This window comes from Pan troglodytes, chromosome 10 (assembly GCF_028858775.2).
Source record: "Pan troglodytes isolate AG18354 chromosome 10, NHGRI_mPanTro3-v2.0_pri, whole genome shotgun sequence".
Lineage (NCBI taxonomy): Eukaryota > Metazoa > Chordata > Mammalia > Primates > Hominidae > Pan > Pan troglodytes.
The window spans coordinates 21,874,607-21,894,259 of record NC_072408.2 but is presented as its reverse complement, the minus strand read 5'-3'; the positions used below and the strand labels follow the sequence as shown (position 1 = coordinate 21,894,259).

Below are 19,653 nucleotides of genomic sequence, written 5' to 3'. Positions count from 1 at the left end.
AAAGCCAATCATGCCTTCCCAACAGTCACCCAAAGTCTTAACTGATTTCAGCATTAACTCCAAAGTCCACAGTCCAAAGTCTCATCTGAGACAAGGCAATTTCCTTCCACCTATGAGCCTGTAAAATCAAAAGCAAGTTAGTTACTTCCTAGATACAATGAGGGTACAGGCATTGGGTAAATATACCCATTCCATGGGATAAATTGTCCAAAACAAAAGGGCTACAGGCCTCATGCAAATCCAAAACCCAGCAGGTGGTCAAATCTTAAAACTCCAAAATGATCTCCTTTGACCACATCTCACATCCAGGTCATGTCGATGCAAAGGTGGGTTCCCATGGTCTTGGGCAACTCTGCCCCTGTGGTTTTGTAGGGCACAGCCCCCTTCATGGCTGCCTTCCCATCTAGCGTTTTTGAGTGTCTGCAGCTTTTTCAGGTATGTGGTGCAAGCTGTTGGTGGATCTACCATTCTGGGGTCTGGAGGATGGTGGCCCTCTTCTTACAGGTCCACTAGGCAGTACCCCAGTGGGGACTCTGTGTCAGGGCTCCCACCACACATTTCCCTTCTATCCTGCCCTAGCAGAGGTTCTCCATGAGGGCTATGCTGCTGCAGCATGCCTTTCCCTGGACATCCAGGCATTTCCACACATCCTCTGAAAACTAGGCAGAGGTTCCCAAACCTCAATTCTGTGCACCCGTAGGCCCAACACCACATGTAAGCCTCCAAGACTTGGGGCTTGCACCCTCTGAAGCAATGGCCTGAGCTGTATGTTGGCCCCTTTTAGCCATGGCTGGGACGCAGGGCACTAAGCCCTGAGAAAGGACAAAGCAACAAGGCTCAGGGTCCAGCCCACGAAACCACTTTTTCCTCCTAGGTCTCCAGGCCTGTGATGGGAGAGGCTGCCTGAAGACCTCTGACATGCCCTGGAAACATTTTCCCCATTGTCTTGGTGATTAACATTTGGCTCCTCATTGCTTATGAAAATTTCTGCAGCTGGCTTGAATTTCTTCTTAGAAAATAGGTTTTTCTTTTCCATCACATTGTCGGGCTGCAAATTTTCTACTTTTATGCTCTGCTTCCTTTCGAAACATAAGTTCCAGTTACAAACCATATCTTTGTGAATACATAAAACTGAATGCTTTTAACAGGATTCAAATAATCTCTTGAATGCTTTGCTGCTTAGAAATTTCTTCACTAGAAACCCTAAATCATCTCTCAAGTTCAGAGTTCCACAGATCTCTAGGGCAGGGGCAAAGTGCCACTGCTTGTTATGCTAAAGCATAACAAGAGTCACCTTTGCTCCAGTTCCCAACAAGTTCCTCATCTCCATCTGAGACCACCTCAGCCTGGGCTTTATTGTCCATATCACTATCAGCATTTTGGCCAAACCTATTCAACAAGTCTCTAGGAGGTTCCAAACTTTTCTACATCTTTCTGTCTTTTTCTGAGCCCTCCAAACTGTTCCAACCTCTGCCTGTTACCTAATTCCAAAGTTGCTTCCACATTTTTGGGTATCTTTATGCAGCACCCCACTCCCAGTACCAATTTATTGTATTAGTCCATTCTCACGCTACTAATAAAGACATACTCAACACTGGGTAATTTGCAAAGGAAAGAGGTTTAACTGACTCATTGTTCCACATGGCTGTGGGGGGGGCTTACAATTATGACGGAAGGTGAAGGAGGAGCAGTCACGTCTTAATGGCAGCAGGCAAAGAGAGTTTGTGCAGGGAAACTCCCATTTCTACAGCCATTAGATCTCGTGAGACTTATTCGCTACCATGAGAACAGTATGGGGGAAACCGCCCCCGTGATTCAATTATCTCCACCTGGCCCTGCCCTTGATACATGGGGATTATTACAATTCAAGGTGAGATTTGGGTGGGGACACAGAAAAACCATATCACACTTCCTTCTGACAACTCAAAGCCTCTCATTACATACTTTATTTTAAATGTAGATTATGTGTTTTTCCTATAATTCCTTTGCAACATTTATAAGCTGATGTTTTAATTACCCATAGGTAGTTTTTGTTTTTTTTTTTGAGACGGAGTCTCACTCTGTCACCCAGGCTGGAGTGCAGTGGCACGATCTCGGCTCTCTGCAACCTCCACCTTCCAGGTTCAAACAGTTCTCTGCCTCAGCCTCCTGAGTAGCTGGGACTACAGGGGCCCACCACCATGCCCCGCTAATTTTTGTATTTTTAGTAGAGTCAGGGTTTCACCATCTTGGCCATGCTGGTCTTGAACTCCTGACCTCATGATCCACTCACCTTGGGTTCCCAAAGTGCTGGGATTACAGGCTTGAACCACCACACCCAGCCCACCCAATAAGTAGTTTCTTAATAACTGGCATTGAATTAATCATGATTATGATCATTGTCTGATAATAAATTTATTCATTATGAAATCTAAAATCCTATGTACATATTTTTGTAATTATAAAATAATTTACCACTAAATTCCTCCCTATAAACTCAATCAAATCATAATATCCCAAAATACAAACAGCACTCTTACAATCTTAAAAGTTATAATAGTATGCTATGGTTTTAATATTTGTCTCTTCCAAAACTCCTGTTGAAATTTAATAACTCCATAACTGTAAGAAATAAGTTCCTAGACCAGGCACAGCAGCTCATGCCTGTAATCCCAGCAGTTTGGGACGCCTAGACAGACGGATCACCTGAGGTCAGGAGTTTGAGACAAGCCTGGCCAACATGGTGAAACCCCATCTCTACTAAAAATATAAAAATTAGCTGGGCATGGTGGCAGGTGCCTGTCATCCTAACTACTCGGGAGGCTGACGCAGGAGAATCGCTTGAATCCGGGAGGTGGAGGTTGCAGTGAGCCGAGATTGCGCCATTGCACCCCAGCCTGGGTGACAGAGTGAGAGTGAGACTTTGTCTCATAAAAAAAAAAAAAAAAATTCTTTTCTTTATAAATCACCCAGTTTCAGTTATTCTGTTATAATCAACAGAGAACAGACCAAGACATAATGCATATCAATAAGTTTTCCACAATATTTATTGTGCTGTCTTACATTTTTAAATGGGATTTGTGAAATTTGATGAAAAGCAAATTGTCTTAGAGATAAATTATATATTAATCTTGTAATTTGAAAAACCATTGAATTAGCTGCTCTAGATATATGAAAAGGAAATACTTAATATTTTTCAATTAAATATCTACATTTTTGTGTTGTCTTTATTCATTGTCATCATCATCGGCTCTGAACTCTCGTTTACCCTTTGAAGAATAAGATGAAGAAACTGGGGAAGGTGCTTCCTGTGTTCAGCCTTTTTGTAAAACAATTTCGTTACAATTGTATTTCTAAGCAACTTAAGTGGTTTTGTATTTTTCATTTAATCTGGTGGTCTTTATCTTTTAATAAGAGAATTCAGTTCGTTCACATTTAAAAACTGTAAATATGATTTTTCCTTCCTTCTTGTGTTTTTCTATTGTTTCTTTTGCTTTTATTTATTTTTTGAGACAGGGTCTCACTCTGTCGTCCAGGCTTGAATGCAGTGGCACCATCATGGCTCATTGCAGCCTCGACTTTCTGGGTTCAGGTGATCTTCTCACCTCAGCGTCCTGAGTGGCTGGGACTACAAGCACGTCCCACCATGCTGGCTAATTTTTTGTATATTTTTGTAGAGACAGGGTTTCGCCATGTTGCCCAGGCTGGTCTCCAACTCCTGGGCTCAAGCAATCTGCCCACCTCGGTCTCCCAAAGTGCTGATATTACAGGCATGAGCCACCACACCTCACCTTATTGTTAAGGTTTTTTCAAGATACTATTTGTAACGAAAACTGCTAGTGATCCCTTCATTGTCCATTCTCTCCTTTGTTCTCAGTATCAGAACCTAAGTTCCACTGAGAGTGGTAAAGCACTCCGTGGGAAATGTGGGTTTTCCAGTCCAACTGCAAACTCCTTGCAGAGGGTGACACAGACGAGAGAAGCTTTGTGCTTCAGTCTTCCTCCTTTTTCCTGCTTGGAATATGGAAGTAATAATGGCCATATAGCATTCATAAGATGACACTGAAGATGGAAACTGAATATTAATGATATCGGAACAAAAAAGATAAAAGGAAACTGGACATTGATGAAATCATGAGGCCACTGCATCAGTCTTAGGTAGTTCTACCTTCAGATATATTGTACATGAGGGAAGAGTAAACTTTTATGTTTAAGCCCCTGTTATTTCAGCTCTCTGTTACTAATTTCCCCGAAGTGATACCAAAATGGTAGAATATGTATTCCTCTTTTTTTCTTGGTTAATTTAGAAGTAATACTGTATTTTTCTATTTCATTGGTTGTTACATTCTCTTTCGCGGCATGCATAGTCAAACTACATTTCTTTGGTCTTTTATGAAATACCAGTTATTGTACATCCAGCCACATCACTACTTCTCCCACCTCAGAAAGTAGAGACTTCCAGAATATTTACTTCCCCACCTTCCATCTTTACTCTCAAGTTGACATCTTTTCATCACTTCCGTTTCCTTTCTCTGTATCCCCTGTCAACTTCAAAGATTTAGGGAGATTAGCACTTCAATTCTAGACTGTTATTATGATTTCTCTTGCCGAGTGCCTCTATTATTTCAAGCATCTTTATTTAGCATTTACATTACGAATTCCCAGTCACTATATCATTATCTACTCAGACTTAATTATATATAAAACAGATGAATCATTGCTCACTATTTGTTCTCTTCATCTTCTCTGATTTTGAAGTCTGTGTTCTGATTTATTTTTCGATTGAATAGCCCTTTTAAAAGAGTTTTCCTTAGATGAGTTATGTGGGTAATAGAAGCTGTGGGGGTGTACGGCAACTTATTAAAGCTTATGTACATGACATTTGAGGTTGGGGCATGGAAAAATACCGAGGCACTGTGTGTATGTTCTTTGTGCATGAGAATGAAACTCCTTGACCCTGAAAACAGGACAGGGAGTGGAGTCCGTGGTGTGATAAGGAATACTGAAAACACCCTGCTGAGAATGCAGTTTGAGCGCTTTTACAAGGCCACAGGTGTCTCACGACCCCACCTCAAAAAAGCCATCTAGTGGATGTTTGTGGTTTAACAAGCCCTTTCAATAAATCCTTGGCGGACGGATGCTGGGGCGGACTCTCTCAGAAGAGCTGCCCCACGGCCCCACTCAGCTGGAATTGTCTGAGAAGTTGGCGTTCACTGCAAGCTATAAGCTCTGCAGAAGCTAAGAAATTTTGCACGCTATGACTATCTTTTCTTCATGCTATCTGTTAAATGCTATCTTAATGATATTTCAGTCTCTTTTTTTTTTCTCAGAAGTCTAGTGTTCCATGGTACTGTAGATTCTGAGGTCAGCTAAGAGTCCCATGCTAAGAGAATATTTGAAATGTGCTCAGCACAAGGAAATGGTAAATGCTTGAGGTGATGCATATTCTAATTTCCCTGAGTTTATCATTACACATTGTTTCTTTTTATTTTTGGTTTTATCACGATGTTATTTGTGACAAACACTGCTTGTGACGCCCTCCATTCTCTCTTTTGTTCTCAATATCAAAATCTAAACACGCACATATCAAAACATCATATGTACCCCCTAAATATGTACAATTATTATGTATCAGTAAAGATTTAAACATAAGGGAAGAGTATGATAACAAATAAAGAAGACCCCCCACGATAGTTCTTTGGCCTTTATCTTATTGATTCCATGTCTCTGGGGAACCCTAATGCAACCTTCTAACACTTCATCATGTTTATACATGTTCTATTATGTATTAAGAGCACAGTAGTTTGCATTTTCCATTTCCTTTGAACCTATATACAAAGGTACGTGGCTAAGGAAAAGATATTATATCTCTAGATAACCTTAATCTATGTACAAATGTTTTTCCCCATTATCCTCCAAATATATTCATATCCCATCGGTTTTTTTTTGTTTGTTTGTTTGTTTTGAGACGGAGTCTCACACCGTCACTTGGGCTGGAGTGCAGGGGCACGTTCTTGGCTCACTGCAACCTCCGCCTCCTGGGTTCAAGTGATTCTCCTGCCTCAGCCTTCCGAGTAGCTGGGACTTCAGGCACCCGCCACCACGCTAATTTTTTGTATTTTTAGTAGAGACGGGGTTTCATCATGTTGGCCATGCTGGTCTTGAACTCCTGACCTCGTGATCTGCCCGCCTCGGCCTCCCAAAGCGCTGGGATTACAGGTGTGAGCCATCACGCCTGGTCCCCATCTTCTTTTCCCTCAATCTGACCTCCCCAAAACTTACCCTTGTTTCTCACTAGTGCTCCTTACTGCCAGATGCTCTGAAGCGCAGTCTCATTGCCTCATTGCCTCCGCTTCCAGTCACACTCACTACTCAAACAAATTTAAAAATCTTCCACACTTATAACATACTGAAATTACTCTAAGGTTATCAATGACCTAATTTTAAAAACCCAATTTTGTAGCTATTTTCTCATTACAAAAGCAGTGGTTATTTAATGGGGGAAATGGCAAAATATATAGAAAAAGCACACACGAAAAAACAAATTTTAAAAGCCTCCTAAATACAGCACTCAGAGGTCATCACTGATGAGCATGTAATATATGCTAATAATGTGTTAGCATATATTATATTATATGCAAATATATTCACATGGAACGGCATATTTGTTTATATTTGGGAGAATTTTCAAACATATTTATAAGCAATGGATAATCAGAATAATAGTATACATATTATTTAAAATTTTTCTTTTTAACTTATCAGCATCTCAAGAATATTTCCATGTCAAAAAATACGTTTCCACAATGTAACTTTTATTAAACATCATATAAATACACCATGACTTATTTAACCAATTTCCTATTGTTTGACATTTTGTTTGTCTCCTTTTGAGAGCTATTATGAATTATGCAAATGTTATTGTATATAAATCACTGTGAACCTCTGTGATCATTTACTTAGATATATACCCACAGGTAGAATATCTACATCAAGGGAAATGCATGGCTTTTGAAATATGGGCCTGACTTGCCCTTTTGAAGTTCTGCAATTAATGTATTGAAATCCCCATTTCTTCACACTTTCATCAATCCTGAATATCATAGTTTTAAAGCTACCACTTTTATCTGAAAAATGATATTTTGCTTTTTCATCTGAAAAAATGAAAAATAATATGGCTCGTTATTTGTTGAATGAATGATTATAAAAAGACTGATCACTCATTCATATAATATACATAAGTCATTTAGATTTTCTTTTTTAAGAATTGTCAAGCCAGGCATGGTGGCTCATTCCTATAATCCCAGCATTTTGGGAGGCCGAGGCGGGCAGATCGCTTGAGGTCAGGAGTTGGAGACCAGACTGGTCAATATGGTGAAACCCCGTCTCTACCAAAAATAGCTAGCATCATACTGTCAGTAAACAATGAATTCAAGATTTAAATTATTATAACCCCGCACTATTAACCCCTTACCAAAGTACCTGGGTCAATCGCTCATGACCCAGCCACTTGGTTTTGCATCTTCTCTCTCTATGGCATTCTGGGTTGGGGCTCCATATACTCTTTAATTTTACTGTGTCTCTGATTACTTAAAGATTGTGTCCACATGACTGACTGGGCTTCTCAGCTCCATTCCAGGCTTAAATTGATAGCTTATATTTAATGCTCTGTGGGCTATTGTGCACCTAGCAAAGGTTGGCATGGCCCTGGTCCTGGTATGGAGGCTGCCAGTCTTCTCTCTTCCCACTCTGAGCAGCAGCTTGATACAGGCCACCTTTCCCAGCAGGGATTATACTTTGTTTTAAGCCATTGCTTCGGAGGTGTGAGGGCCCCCATTTAAGTTCTGTTCCTAGTTTCTCCCCAGATGGTGGGCATTAATGGATCATGTCACCTGCCCACCCACCACACCACACCATAAAATTTGAGTTTCTGGATCTTCAGTCTGTTTCTAGCAGGAAGGCTCATTCTCTCCTCACTCATTATTTATCCTAAAATGAGTTTATTCAAATTAATGTATTAATTTACCACCTAGCTAAAGATGATGCTCGAATTTATGTTTCTTACCTAAACCTCTTTTGAAAGCATCAGACCCGTGTTTTCAATTACCAACATTTTCTGGCTATTTGGTTTTTAGCTCTTTGTAAATTGTTGTTTATCTTTATGTTTATTTTTTATTTTTTGTTAGGAGTCTTGGAAATTAGTGGGAATATGTGAACTCAACACACTCTCACAAGAAATTCTCCATTTAATCTTAGTGCTTCTTTTTTTTTTTTTTTGAGAAGAGTCTCACTGTGTCACCCAGGCTGGAGTGCAGTGGCGCAGTCTCGGCTCACTGCAAGCTCCATCTCCCGGGTTCACGCCATTCTCCTGCCTCAGCCTCCCGAGTAGCTGAGACTGCAGGTGCCCGCCACCATGCCTGGCTAACTTTTTGTATTTTTAGTAGAGATGGGGTTTCACCGTGTTAGCCAGGATGGTCTCGATCTCCTGACCTCATGATCCACCTGCCTCAGCCTCCCAAAGTGCTAGGATTACAGGCGTGAGCCACTGCACCTGGCCTCTTTTTGTAATTTAATCTTGATTTTTTTAATCAAAATAAAACATGTATTTAGTCTTAAAAATCCAATTGTTTTACAAAGTGTATAATGAATGACAAAAATGCTGCACCTATCCCTACACCCAGTTTCTGCTCTCCAGATATCAACCAGCTTTTTCTTCTGGTAATTATCACTATATTTCTAAATAACATGTAACAACTGCTACATCTAAACTTTTTAGTTTTGGGTTTCATCTATAAACTTCCTACCACGAAGGAGGAAAAATTACCACTCTTACATATCCCTCCCTTCTACCTACTCATGAACTTTTCCAACCCCCATCCATCAAGTCTATTTCAAAGTTATTGGTTAAATCAGTATTCAAGTATTTATATTATAACTACATGAATATTATTCATAACCGAGGCATATATTTTATGATTAAATTTCTTGTAAAAATTTTTGTTTTCCCTGGAGTTAAAATTATCGATCATGGTTGATCCTTTAATTCCCCCTACAGAAGTGAAAAATGTTTAATTTTTTTCTGAAGCCTTCTGATTCAGTCTGTATGGGTTGGTCTCTAGGTCTTTCAGAACTTGCATGTCTGAAAGAATTTTTATTCTCCTCTTACAATTGACTGATACTTTGAGTATAAAACATCATTTTTCCTTTGAATTTGAAAACATTTTTCTATTGTCTGCTAGTGTGTTAGTCCATTTGCATCACTATAAAGCAATACTTGAGACTGCGTAATTTATAAAGAAAAGACGTTTCATTGCCTCATGGTTTCGCAGACTGTACAGGAAGCATAGTGTTGGTATCTGCTTCTGGTGAGGCCCTCAAGAAGCTTTCAATCATGGCAGAAGGCAAAGGGAAGCAAGCACATCACAGCGGGGGAGAGAGAACAAGAGAGACGGGGAAGTGCCACACCCTTTTAAACAACCAGATCTTACCTGAATTGATTACTGCAGGTACGGCACCAAACTATTCATGAGGGATCCACCCACACGACCCAAACATCTCCCACCAGGCCCCACCTCCAACACTGGGGATTACAGTTCAACATGAGATTTAGAGGGGATAAAGGTCTAAACCATATCAGCTAGTTTCCATCAAGCTATTGAGAAATTTAAAGACATTCTGATTTCTAATCCCGTGTATTTGACTTTTTACGTCTAAAAGCTTTTAGAATTGTATCTTTCTAGCTGCGCTTTGAAATGCTTCATTGTTTGGTGTAGGTCTTCATTTGTTGTGCAGGGTACTTGGTAGGCCTGTTATTTCTTATTATTTATTTGATAATTTTCTGTTTCCTTTCTTCCCTCTTAATAGAAATCTATTATTTATTATTATATTTTATTCATTCTCTGTTTGCATTTTTTGCTGTACTATTGGAAGTTTCTTAAGCTTTATCTTTCATCCTAATGGAATTTTTTAATGGCTTTTTATTTCTTTGTGAGATGTTGTTTTGGTCTTTGAATATTGCTTTTTAAATAAACACATAGTTTTTCTTGTTTCAGGGTTGCAATATTATCTCATATCTTTGGGGCTGCTTAGATTTTTTTTTTAATGCTTCATTGTTGTGGGAAGTCAGGGACCCCGAACGGAGGGACCGGCTGAAGCCATGGCAGAAGAACGTGGATTGTGAAGATTTCATGGACATTTATTAGTTCCCCAAATTAATACTTTTATAATTTCTTATGCCTGTCTTTACTGCAATCTCTAAACATAAATTGTGAAGATTTCATGGACACTTATCACTTCCCCAATCAATACCCTTGTGATTTCCTATGCCTGTCTTTACTTTAATCTCTTAATCCTGTCATCTCGTAAACTGAGGAGGATGTATGTCGCCTCAGGACCCTGTGATGATTGCATTAACTGCACAAATTTTAGAGCATGTGTGTTTGAACAATATGAAATCTGGGCACCTTGAAAAAAGAACAGGATAACAGCAATGTTCAGGGAACAAGAGAGATAACCTTAAACTCTGACCACTGGTGAGCCGGGAGGAACACAGCCATATTTCTCTTCTTTCAAAAGCAAATGGGAGAAATATCATCGCTGAATTCTTTTTCTCAGCAAGGAACATCCCTGAGAAAGAGAATGCACCCCTGAGGGTAGGCCTCTAAAATGGCCCCCTTGGGTGTGGCCATCTTCTATGGTCGAAACTGTAGGGATGAAATAAGCCCCAGTCTCCCATAGCGCTCCCAGGCTTATTAGGACGAGGAAATTCCCACCTAATAAATTTTGGTCAGACTGGTTGCTCTCAAACCCTATCTCCTGATAAGATGATATCAATGACAATGGTACCCGAAACTTCATTAGCAATTTTAATTTCGCCCCAGTCCTGTGGTCCTGTGATCTTGCCCTGCCTCCATTTGCCTTGTGATATTCTATTACCTTGTGAAGCACGTGATCTCTGTGACCCACACCCTATTCGTACACTCCCTCCCCTTTTGAAAATCACTAATAAAAACTTGCTGGTTTCATGGCTCGGGGGGCATCACGGAACCTACCGACATGTGATGTCTCCCCCGGACACCCAGCTTTAAAATTTCTCTCTTTTGTACTCTGTCCCTTTATTTCTCAACCCGGCCAACGCTTGGGGAAAATAGAAAAGAACCTACGTGACTACAGGGGGCAGGTTCCCCGATACTTCATTATTCTTCTTACACTTTTAATTTTTTGGAGTACTTTTTCTGTATATTTTCTGTATATTTTATATACAGTTTTTTTCTGTGTATTTTATAATGGAGTCTTCCCTCTAATGCCAGATAATATTTAAGCTTCCCATTCATATTTAATAGTGAGGCACTGGAAAGCTGATTGCAAGCTTTGTACTTAAGTTCTACCTGTTGACCAATGACTTTCTCTGTAGGGTAACAGGTAGGGACCTATTTTTAAGTGAATCATTAGCTGCCAGTATCCTTAGGTTTTTGTTTTTGTTTTTGTTTTTGTTTGCTATGTCAGTTTTCCATGAGAATCTTCTGCCTGTACAATAATAAGTCTACATGTAAACAAACCCAAAGTTGTGGACTGGAGCTTGGGGTCTCATTTTTCAGTGTGTAGGCTTCTAATCCCTACCCCTTTCAGTTCAGCCTCCTCACCTTTCTGCTGTCCTGAGTGTGAAGGATAGCAGATGTCTATCCTTCACATTGAATCCTCTGATTCAGTGTCTCCAGAGAATAAACCTCCCATCTCTGTTGAGGTAAGGGTGGGCTGCACAGGCTCTAACTGCTTCTCAAACCAACTTTAAACCAAACCTTCTGTTTTCAGCCCTATCTGCACAACTACCTTCAGAGGCATCTTGCATTTTTAATTTCTGACACTTTTGGAGTTCCTCAATGCAAGTGCAAGTTGCTTTTTTTGGCTCTCCCCTGAACTTGCAGAGTACATAGTTTTCATCTTTATTCAGTCTTCTAAGTGAATTTTCTCATGTCCATATTCTTTCTAATTTTTCCCAATTTTCTTGCCATCTCTGGTCAGCTGTTATCTTCTCTTTTTTTCTTTTACAGTTTGTATTTTTTTAATCTATGCATTATCATTTTAGAGAAATAAGGAGAAGCAAAGATAAGCATATACATTTAATCCACGGCGCTTAACTAGGAGTTTGTATTTAATAATCCACTTTAATCAGATGTCTACCTAACATTTTATTGAATCTTTTCTGCCTTCTTGCTTTTCAGGTTTTTTTTTTCTATTCTTGTATCTACCATGTAGGCTTTCCTATTATCTTCATTTAGCATCCTCAGGCAAAGCTATTTTTTATCATTGTCCTTCCATTGCACTGTGTACAATGCTGCTATTGCTGCCTTGAGTACATATTAATGTAGTACAAATATGTGGATGGATGGCTGTCTTCTGTTTCTCTGGGTGGGGAATTTTTCTACACTCAGGGTCCAACATGGGGCCCGCTACTGACTCATGTTCCTTAAACTTTATTGAATGAAAAAAAAAATGCCTCAGGAAATTTAATGGGAAACTCAATGCAAAGACCTGAATGTCCATGGGCCAGTCAAGCTATATTCAGAATCAGGATTTAGAAGCTTCAGACATCATCTATTTAAACTACTTTGTTTTACAAATGAGAAAACTAAAGCCTAAATGAGGAAAATAAAACTCATTATATGGTATATAGCAGGGACTTTAATTCACATTTTCTAAGATCCTCACCCACAGATCTTTCTTCCACAATCTATTTCTTTAAGCAATGACATTTTGATAACCAGAAGTCAGCATATTAATGGCTCTATTGTAAACAATACATTTTGTTTTTGTTACTGAATCTAATTACGTTTGTGAAACATGATACAGATAGCTGTGTACAAAACAAACTGAAGTTAGGAAACTTTAGCAAACCAGATAAAAGGCTGATGTTGGAAACCATGTGAAATGATAAAGATCTGAACTAAGATGGCATATGGAGAAAAATATTGATGGGATATATCAAAAAGCAGAAGAGAGAGATGCATTAAATAATAGGCAGGATAAGGAGGATGTTTGTACCATTTTCAACAATAGGGTGAGTGACACAACAGGAGAACCGTCATCTCAGACAACCACTGCCATTTTAAGTTCCAGCTCCCTTTCTAGCCTCATGCATTTCAAGGAAATCACTTCCCTTCTAATAAGGAGCAGCCAGAAAGAACAGACAGTAAAACAAAGATAAGACAGCTCCGACACAGGAGGAAGTGGGGGGAAAGTCTCTGCCAAACTTCACCCTCATACAATGGGCCCCAGTAAAACGGTGGGCCTTAAAAAGCTCATTCTTTCCCTTCAGGTGCACTAAGAGGGAAGCTAAAAGCAGACTTGGGGGGTATGCCTGCAGCTGCAGGAAGATGTATGGGAACAGTCATGAAACTCTCCCTCCCAGATAAGCACAACAAAGACACAGAAGCAGTCCAAGCCTCTGATAAACTCTCCCACCCTGAATCCTTAAAAACTCTTAGTCTGTAAGAGAGCAGGCTCTGACCTAACTCAGCCAGAAGCCCCTCTCAGGTTTGTTTTCTCTAAAATAAACCTGTCCTTGGCTGTCGAGCCACCTTTCATGTTTCTTTCCTCTTTGTTTAATTCTTACAGAGAGGATTTTATATGATATTATTGCAAAATAATTGGCCTTTTTTCCATGGAACCACATATGCTGATTCAGAATTCATTCTCTAACAAAAATAAATCAGTGGATAATAATGAAAGTTCAGCACTACACTTAGTTAAAATGTTTCTCTAGAAGAAATAGCCTTTTTGAAAAGTATAAGCCCTGATTCCTCAGTGTGGATTCTTTGCGATACCTCATTTTAACCTCTTAACTAGTAATCTGGTTTCAAATAAGATGTGCTACAGTCCCTACCTTGGGCTCATAAGACCACAGACTTTTCCATAAAAAGAGATGAAATGGAGATATGTGGCCATCACCACTTACAGGTGTACAAAATGTTTAACTCTCTGCAAAGGTCAGTCTTCAGTAAAACATTACCAGGTGGTGCACTTGTAGAAGTTCCTGATTCCTCTGCTTCCAGATTTGGGCAGGGACTTTAATTCACGTTTTCTAAGATACTCACCCACACATCTTTCTTCCACACTGTATTTCTTTATTTTAAGCAATGAAATTTCAATAAGCAGAATTCAGCAAATTCATGGCCATATTGTAAACAATACATTTTGTTTTTGTTATTGAATCTAATTACATTTGTGAAAAGTGATATAGATATCTGTGTACAAAACAAACTGGGGTTAGGAGACTTTAGCAAACCAGATAAATGGCTGCTAGGCTCATAAAATGTTAGACTTTTCCATATCAAGGGATAAAAAGGAGATATGAGGCCATCACCACTTCCAGGTGTACAAAATGTTTAACTCTCTGCAAAGGTCAGTCTTTGGTAAAATGTTACCAGGTAATGAAACTTTTGGTGAATATATCTCTTATATTCCTTTTTCTTCCACATATTCGAGGGCACGCTGAGAAATTCATCCTTTCTTGGTTTTCATTTTGTATCTTTTTTCAGTTTTTCCTCCTACCTCCCAGGTTATTCCTCTTCAGTCTCTTCTCCAAGATCCTTGTCCTCTGCCCTACTTTAATTTAATTTTATTTATTTTGTTTTGTTTTGTTTTGAGACAGAGTCTCTCTCTGTCACTCAGGCTGGAGTTCAGTGGCATGATATTGACTCACTGCAACATCAACCTCTCTGGCTCAAGCAATTCTCCTGCCTCAGCCTTCCAAGTAGCTGGGACTACAAGGACCCACTACCATACCTAGCTAATTTTTTTGTATTTTTAATAGAGATGGGGTTTCACCATGTTTGCAAGGCTGGTCTTGAACTCCTAACCCCAGGTGATCTGCCCACCTTGGCCTCCCAAAGTTCTGGGATTACAGGCTTGCCTTCCTTTTAGATGCCAGGGTGTCCTGATTGTCTTTCTCAGTGAGCTGTCTCTTTATTATATTGTGTCTCAACACATTCCCTGGGTAATCTCACACCTTTCCATGGCTCCACCTACTACTACCTCTTACCTATGGACTCCAAGTCTCTATTGAGAATTCAGACCAATCTCCTTAGCTCCAAACCTGGATTTTCTACCAAATATTATCTCCTCTAAAATTTCCACGGTCACCTACTCCTCAACATGTTTAAAATTGAATAATTTTCTCACAGATTTAATTTTCCTTTTTTGTGGCCTGGGAGTTTTCCTATTCTTGTCCCACCCTCTGTTGCCCTCTGTTGTCCACCCTGACATCTAGTCTCCATTTGAACGTTCTAAAAATCCATTCCTTCTTTTTTCGATCACTTTTTAGTTTAGTTCCTCACTGATTTACAGTTTTATTTTTATTTTAAATTTTTTTAGATTTGGAGTCTCATTCTGTCACCCAAGCTGGAATGCAATGGCATGATCATAGCTCACTGCAGCCTTGAACTCCTGGGCTCAAGCGATCACCCTGCCCTGGCCTCCAAAAGTGTGATTACAGGCATGAGCAACCATGCCCGGCATTGATTTCCAGGTTTAGTCATTAACCACAGATATGGGGCTAACTATGTACCCAGCACTGTGCTAAGTACATTATCTGCTTTACTTAGTTTGATCCTCATGACATTCCTACGAAATAAACTTATTGCCCTCATTTATACTGAAGATGTTAATAAACTTGACAAAAGACATAATGCTAATAAATAAAGGAGCCTCAGTGTGAAATCAGCTTTCTTTCTTTCTTTAGTTAGTTAGTTAGTTCCTCTTCGTAACAGGAGAAAATTGGGTTTTCAAAAGAATCAACTGTTAAATTAGACAATTGTCTTTTTAAAATAGTTCATGTTTTGTGTGGAGCCAGCCATGAACTAATCTAGAACAGAGCTGCTCAATAAAAATGTAGTGCTGTTATGTGAGCCACACGTGTAATTTAAAACTTTCTAGTACCCATTTTAAAAAAGAAAAAAGAAACTGGTAAAATTAATTTTTCAAATATATTTTACTTGACTCAATATGTCCAAAATATCATTTCAACAGCAAACCAAAAAAAAAAAAAAAATTGTTGAGGTCAATTGTTGGCTCACGCCTGTAATCCCAGCACTTTGGGAGCCCAAGGCGGGAGGATCACTTGAGGTCAGGAGTTCAAGACCAGCCTGGCCAACATTATAAAACATCTCTGCTAAAAACACAAAAATTAGCCGAGTGTGGTGGCACATGCCTGTAATTCCAGCTACTCGGGAGGCTGAGGCACAAGAATTGCTTGAACCCCAGAGGCGGAGGTTGCAGTGAGCCAAGATTGCACCACTGCACTCCAGCCTGGGTGACAGAGTGAGATTGTCACAAAAACAAAAACAAAAATTTGAGGCATTGTACATTCTTTTATTGCACTAAGCTTTTGAAATCTAGTGTGTATTTTACACATACATCTCAATCAGGAGAATTTTCAATTTACTGGATTTCATAAAGTTTACAGTTGAAAATGTTTCACATATCTAAGTTATTTCAAACATACTTTAGAATGTTTCAATAGTTGAATCAAGTACAAAAAAAATTTTTTTCTTTACTATGGACATTTATATTGACAAAACTTGTTTATCATTTTAAAGAATTGATCTAACTTTGAAGTAAAAACATATAAGATTCAAAACTAGGTCCATCCGGGTTAAGTAAATTCACTAACTGTTGTGTTAAATTGGTATTATCAACATTGACTTCAAAGGAGTATTGCATAAACTGAAAATCAACTCGAAATTTACCAATATCAAAAGAGGATTCTTCAAATTTTTCTTGCAGCTTTTATGGCCAATTTGCATAATGCTGTGATTGATTCCCAAGCTTTTTTTGATAAAAGCTTCTTTATATTTGTTTCGCAAGGTGTCAGAGCCCCGGCAATGGAAGGTGGTAGGCTCGGAGGTAGAAAGAAGAATTTACCCACAGCAGTATAGGTTTGAAAGGGAAAGTTTTATTAGATAGAAAGAACACTGCAGCAGAGTGCAGTGGGGCACTTCAGCAAGAGAGGACTGAGCACACCACAGTGGATTTTTCCTTAGTGGCATTTATGGACCTTGAAGAGGGAGCTTAAGGGTAATTTGGGCCATATTACCCACCTAGGCCATAATAAATAATTACATTTGTAGACATTTTGGTGCCTTGATGTCAGCAAGGGTTGCACAATGAGTTTTGACATGTGTGCATTCCAGAGATGTACAGAAATTTTTGTTACCTATAAATTTTTGGGAAAGAAGTCAGGTACTCAATGCCAGCTTTAGATAATAGGGACATGTAATTACTTCTAAATTCCTCAGAGAAGGAGTTTTGCCTCTGGATGGTCTGCTTAATGGCCACCACCAGGTGGTCTTTGCTCTCCTCATTTTCCCCTAATAAATATCTTGGTCAAATCTTTGACCCTTTGTATACCCTCATGCTCATGTCTACCTGCTGCCTATTAGGGTCTCCAGAAAGGGAAAACAGCACGGTGAAGGGGAGCATCAAATATGTCTGGCTACTTCTGCATGAAGGAAATGAAGGGTCATGAAAAACTTGTCCATGGGCCAGGGTGAGGGAATGGCGGGGGACCAGATTCCATCAAGAGGCCCCATGTAAATGGAAGTTGCTGTTGCAGGCTGGTATTGGGCTTGCAAGGTCATCCATAGGTGAAATCATTATAATCTAGAAGATATAAACTTAATGAGAGTGGTAAAAAGGCAGGGACCACATAGTAAAAGAAGAATGATGAGGAATAAAGGTCCAAGGAATGGGAGAAGCCAAGTGATTTTTGGAAACCAACCAGTAAAGGTTTTGGCCCAGTTTTGATTACTTTGAGAAAGTATATGCTAGCTCACTTTGGCTATCACTTATTTTCACATTTCATGTCCAATATAATCTCACAGGAAAACATCCACCCAGTCCAGTCTCCGTGATCCTTTGATGTCTTCTGACAGAGCAAGTGATGGCTCTCTAGTGAGTGACTTTGATAAAAGCCTGTCTATTCAAACCCCAGAAGAAACTGAACATTGGTGGATGATGGATTTGGGTTCCAAATGGACTATGAATGTTGTGTCAGTCACCAACTGAAGAGAATGTTTTCATAGACAAATAAAGACACTTGCGATTTTAATTGGGTACTCACTTGCTCAGAGTGGCAAGACAAATTCCAGGTAAGGGTTGAAATTTTAAGTGTTAAAAATATCAAGTGAACAACTCATTAAGCTTTCATATCATTTTATGCCCATTCAGCAGTAGTTCTTATTTCCACTTATAGTTTGGAGAATTAACTGCAGACAGCTTTCTTAACATTTGTATAATCTAGCTATATGGAAATACACTATTCTCAAGTGAATATTTAATATATTCATCAAGTTGGTATTTCAGCTTGCTAAAATGAAACTCATTTCTTGCAGGTAAAATGGGCATTTAATAACATTTACCAGTAATTTGCTTACAACAATTAATTCAGTCAAAATCACCCAAGCAGTTGATACATATTATTATATACTACGTCTTTTTCTAGAATTAAAAAATTAATGTGTAGTGCCAGCACTAGATGTAAGTTACGTATATCAACTCTATCCAATTTTGTCAGCCATAAAACTTACCTTTTTCACATACTTCTAACTCTAACAATGTGAGAAATGTAGATCATTGCAATTATACCCACAAGGCAGATGGCTACATGCAGAATGGATAGCAGAATCTAGCTGCTTACGCTAGCCACATGGTAGACGTTTTTTCCTTTGTTTTTGCAAAATTGCAATATAAGTTGCATATCGTTGGAGTGAAAGATGTAAAGAACCCATAGAAGCAGTGATGAAGGACATTTATATTTTCAACTTACAAAAGACCTTAAAATTGCCTATGTGGAGCAGAACTGAGGAGGGGAAACATCGTAAAAATTTTGTTCTATTTGATTTGGCACATATACTCACAGTACTTTGTTAACTTCTTAAAAATATCTATTTGGAAAAACAGTTTATAAATATGAGAGTAATGTAATGATTACCCAGAAGCCTACAAAATTTCCTTTTTATTATTATCTGTAAACTGTGTGCAAGGTATTTTAATTTCCTGTTGGTCATTAATTATTGCTACAACTGCATAGTTAATGTAGTTAATATTTCAGTATTATCTCTAATGTTGTCTCACAGGAAACATATAACTCAGTCTATCACCTTCAATCAATCCAGATCACTTGAGAAAGCCATTGTATTTGAAAAAATTACATATATTCAAAAACCAATGAGAGGCAGATCCCTGGTATATGGTGGATTTGGGCTTTTCAGAAAAATTTGCTTCAGTCACCAACCAAAGAAATTGTTGCCACAAATAAACAAATGAAGCTATAATTCTAGTTGGAGATTTATTTGAAAATGGTACCACATTAAATCCCAGGTACGAATCCAAGTTTTGAGTTCTAGAAGGATCATGGCATGCTTATCCTTTTTGTTTTCATCAACCCTGAGAGGTGGCCTACATTCCAAGATTAGAACATAATGAAGTTAGAAGGGCTGCATTCTATGAGGCAGGGAGAATTAGACATGGAATTACAGAGCTTTTCATTGCAATTTCCATGACTATTATTTACGTGAACTTACACAAATCTAAGGATCACTCTGAGCCACAGTTTCTTCATCCTATTCTGAAATCTCTTTAAAGGACTTGAGTCCAAGCTCTCTCCCACACTGCAAG

The 19,653-nt window shown here is 38.9% G+C and overlaps 1 protein-coding gene across 3 annotated transcripts in view; it reads left to right on the top strand.

Moving 5' to 3' along the window:
* The window catches only part of H4C16 (H4 histone 16), a 31,946-nt gene extending 12,639 nt beyond the window's left edge, over positions 1–19,307 (top strand). For all 3 annotated transcript variants that reach the window (XR_008538244.2, XM_063786377.1, XM_063786376.1), the window contains exon 2: positions 17,859–19,307. The gene's annotated coding sequence lies outside the window, so the exon portion shown is untranslated. The remainder of the gene's footprint in view (positions 1–17,858) is intronic.
* Positions 19,308–19,653: the final 346 nt, after the last annotated feature.